This window comes from Dioscorea cayenensis, chromosome 12, assembly GCF_009730915.1.
Source record: "Dioscorea cayenensis subsp. rotundata cultivar TDr96_F1 chromosome 12, TDr96_F1_v2_PseudoChromosome.rev07_lg8_w22 25.fasta, whole genome shotgun sequence".
NCBI classification, from domain to species: Eukaryota; Viridiplantae; Streptophyta; class Magnoliopsida; order Dioscoreales; family Dioscoreaceae; genus Dioscorea; species Dioscorea cayenensis.
In genome coordinates this window covers 1,966,698-1,971,362 of record NC_052482.1, presented here as the reverse complement: position 1 = coordinate 1,971,362, position 4,665 = coordinate 1,966,698, and the positions used below count along the sequence as shown (strand labels likewise).

Genomic DNA, 4,665 nt, shown 5'->3' with positions numbered 1-4,665 from the left:
GTAAAATGATGTGCCTTGTTACATGTAGAACTTGGATATCTTTTTTGTTATTTTCATCATTTGGATGTAGTTTGTGGAAATCATCTTTTTGGTCAACCTGTGCTTTAAAACTGATAACACATTTATATGGTTATAAATTAATACATCTTTTTGAATAAAATGCACAGTTGTGTAGGTTCTAGGCCAGTTACTCTCCCAATGAAAAGATCAAATAATAGTAAAGAGAAATATCTGCCTGGAATTTGGATATTATAATAATCTAATAATAATGAGGACTTAAACAAGTAGCCAACTCGACAAGTCTCACATGCTATGTTTAAAATCTCTAAACAAGTGAGGACCACTCAAAAACATAAACCTCAATGAAAAAAGAACATTTTAACATTAAGAAATTGAGTAGAGGCCTAGCCTGTTTCTCTAACTTATTTGACCCCTCCATGATTTCTATTTTAATATAGATGTATGTAGATGTATTTTTTAATAGCTTTAAAAGAAAGAATGAAACTACAATCAGTGTCCATTGGTATAGTTTGAAAATAAACATTCCCTGCAAACTGAAGTTCTTTCTCTAATATATTGTTTTTCATAGTCATTTTTATATAAAAGTTTATATAACTAAATGTAGCCTTTTGTTTGGTGGTACTCTAAACCCATGCAATTGCACATCCCTCGAAAGTTTGTAATCATGTAGATGCCATTGTGAATATTTGTTGTGCCTCTACTATCAACTGATAATAATTGAAAAGAATAAACTGACTACAACCCAATTGTGGCTAACCCCATGAAGAGATGGAAACACTCCATTACTACCAGAGCTCCCAGAAACACCATATGATCAAGATGCAGAAATACATATAACTGATAATTAAGTTGTTTAATCTATATTATTATTAGTACATCATGAACTTAATTTATTGCTATCTTAATTTGATATATATATGTTTGATTAGCAGGGACTTTAAAGGCTGCAACAACACACATAATAACTGCAGTGATTAGTTCTGGTGTTTTATCATTTGCATGGAGTACAACACAGCTTGTATGGATAGCCGGTCCTCTGGCAATGGTGTTCTTTGCAGCAGTCACCATGATATAGTCCTTACTTCTCACTGATTGTTATTGGTCACCGACTCCAAACTCGGCCATATTCGGAATAGAACATACAGGGATGTTGTCAGGGTCATCTTAGGCACTTCAAAATTTCTACTTAATATAAATTGATGTTATATAGTATATATTGATCTACTAGTTTAATTATTATACTATTATTATTCATATATATAACTCTTAGTACCTTCTCTATGTATATGTATGCTTTTTTAAAGATTTAATGATAGCAGTTATGTCATCATATAAAGAGTTATGTTTTTTTTAAAATATTTGACACTGTTTAATACTATTTGGCAATGTGCCTAGTATGACAATACCCATTAGATGTAAATTTAACAATACTATAGGATGCGGTTAAATGATATGCATCAGGTAAATATGAGTGTGACATTGCTCCTATGAAGCCAGATGCATAACTCAAGCAATATACTAACAACAACCAAAATAAATAAATAAATAAATAAATAAATAAGGAAGCTTGATGCATAACTCAAGTATTATACTAGTTAAATTTTGCACAAGCTCCACATGGAATCTAGCCTGCTTAAAAAACCTAATATGGATTTATTCTTTGAGGTTAGTGATATCTCACATGCAAACACAAATTTGCAGGAAGACAACATGGAAGAAATAGGGACAAAAAGTGAGCAGAAAAACTGTTGTATGTTTATTTAAGCACAAGACAAAATGATGCCTAGAATGATTAAGCAAATATGCTCAATAAGGATGACTGAGATAACCATATCCAAGGTGCATGAGCTCCATTTTCCTGGAAAGCTGTGGGATTTTGTAAACAAGTCACAATATCATTGATTTCAGTGAAACTTATGATTAGTTCTAAATAGAGAAAACCATGATACCACGATCAAATATTAAGCTACTGTCACTATCATACCTTTATCTGATCAAAAGCTGACCTTATCGGATCAGTGCCCTCCTTTTTCCTACTAATTCTTCTGCTAAATTGAAACTGACGATAGGTTTTCTGCAGATAGACATAATGAAGGCATAAAATTAGCTCGAACTCCACCAAGAAATTGAAGATTTAATACACATAAATGGCTACCTGATTATAATAAAACATGGGAAATCAAGTAGTAGACCCAATTAATGTTCGATTTCATAATGCAAGTGAAAACAAAAAAAAATTAAAAGATGAATTCAACTACCTAGGGCATTAAACAATGAAACAATGCTGGACAGAATACAATGACCACAGTAGTAGGTCAGTAAATACCAATTTCCAATCAATCTTGATATTTAACTTCATGGAGTTTTTTTTTTAATAATTTCACTTGTAAGTGAAATGAACTTTTTACACCCATTATTACATATAGCATAGCTCATCTAAGGTATGAGAGAACAACAATGAACGTAAAAGGAAGAAAAATGTTTACAAATCTTCTTAATTTCCATAAATTTGGATCCTTGCGCCAAGGTCTATAATCAAGAAGCGTTGGTACTTTCTGGTCAGGTAGCATAGCACATTAAATATAACAAAACCATAAATCATGTTTCTTATAAAACAAAAAATGGTACCATCGGATGGTATCTCTTTTTCTAGCTTTGTAATTCATTTCAGCTTCTGACTGCCATTTCCAGAACCATGTTGAACCAACAGCTTGATCTACTTCTTCAGGCCATACCATTCCTAAGCTCAACCTTACCTAGAACATAGACAAATAAAAAGTTGATGGATAAGTCCATCATTTTCAAAAATAAGACCCTGAATATGCAAAAGAAGAGCTTATCTTATGTAAAAGAACTAAAGAAATATATTTTTGCATGTTTGTCTTTTCTTTACCGGCTTCGCAATAAAAAGCTCTATAAGAGGAAAACCAATGGTCACCATACTAAATATATTTTAGTATAGAGACCATCAAAGCCTCCAAAATCTTCAAAGAGTAGATTGAGTTCCTGCATCAATCCTCACATGTATGAGAAAAGGAAAAAGATAAGAAGCAAATTATCAGAATCAAAAACAAGATAAATGAAACATATGAACAAAAACTAGCTTGCTTTAAATATAGATAAGCAAAGTCATTGATATCAACAAGATATTCCTTATCATCGCCCTTAAGTGCAATATACATGGCAACCCTGTCATGCCTAATGCGAGCACTTTCAATTAGTTTCTTTAAAATAACAAAAGGAAAAAATAACAAAAGGAACTGCCATTGGATCAATTTCCCATCTATTTCTTTCGTCATTGTACCATGTCCAAGTCATGACTCTCTCTCAATCTGAAAGGATACATGCCTACAATAAAAATCATACAAGGAAAGTTGAACAGCCCAAAAACATAGTTTCACCAAATAAGAGAGACTAAGCAGCATGATCATATGTTACGGCAATTCTAAAATGACTTGGGGTGAAATTTTCAGAGCCAAGCCAAACAACTTTTAATAAAGGGAACAGTGAACTATAATGGAAAGAGAGTAAAATAAGCCTCTTGAAAAACAAATGGATGAACCCAAACAACAATGCAAATAATCTCTCACATAATTTCAAATCCATCACTACTAACTGTGTAACAAATAATATTGCAAAATAGAAACTAGCCTAGAATTAAGCACGTCCAAAAGAGTAGGAAGATTGGTTCCATTACACCACACCTCTTCAATTCAGTAAAATTTCTACAACAATACAAAGTTCAAGCAAATTAGTAAATGTAATTAATTTGAGCATGAGGTACCTTGACAATTGGTCTGTGGAATCATCTGGCGGCCATGCCAATCCACAAACAGCTCCAATTGACAGCTTATACACCTTCAAATCCAAATCGAACTCCCATTCACTTAATTTTATTATCATAATAAAAACCCCAATTCTAATTCCTCTTACCTCTTTCTCATTGAACATGGGGATCTTAAAAAGCACCATAGGATAGACGAAAATCCCAATCAAATTAACACCCTCCCAAACCTTACATACGATGATACATTAAGGAAACCTACAAAGTTACCTACATTGACACCATCGGAGAGCCAGATCGCCGGACCATAAATGAAAACATCCATACTAAGATTGAACCCCATGCCTTTGGATCCCAAAACATTGGAGAAAATCAAGATCAGAAGCAGCACCATGGATTCCAATGCCCACATCTTCATCTCCTCCTAAATTATTCGAATCCTAGAAAGGAGAAACTCAGGATCCATCAACACCATCGAAGAATTAAGGTTTTGGATAGAGGGAAAAAGAGGATTAGGAGAGATTGATGGCGCAAACCAGAGCGGATGCATTGCGTTGGATGCCGGCGATGCCTTCACCCAGCCATGAAGAGGGGGAGGAAAGGGTTTGGAGAGGGGCACAAAGAGAGGGCGGTGGAATTAGGGTGCGAGGGAGGGTGGTGGAATCAGAGAGAGAGAGAGAGAGAGAGAGAGAGAGAGAGAGAGGGGTTTTTTTATTATTTTTTAAAATAAAATTAATATAGAGGGGTTTAACTAAACCGGCTCTAAAAACATAAAAAAATATATTATATTTTATTATAGAGGTGATTTTTTAAAACCCCTTCTATTTAACTGCCTCTCAACCCAAAAAATGGTGTAGTGT

The 4,665-nt window shown here is 33.7% G+C and overlaps 1 long non-coding RNA gene across 1 annotated transcript; it reads right to left on the bottom strand.

Moving 5' to 3' along the window:
* Positions 1 to 2,015: 2,015 nt before the first annotated feature.
* Positions 2,016 to 4,238, bottom strand: LOC120273354. Its single transcript, XR_005540506.1, has 4 exons — positions 4,080 to 4,238; positions 2,915 to 3,027; positions 2,650 to 2,777; positions 2,016 to 2,095 (listed from the first exon to the last, which is right to left on the bottom strand). It is a non-coding gene; the product is annotated as an uncharacterized LOC120273354 (long non-coding RNA).
* Between the last annotated feature and the right edge of the window lie 427 nt (positions 4,239 to 4,665).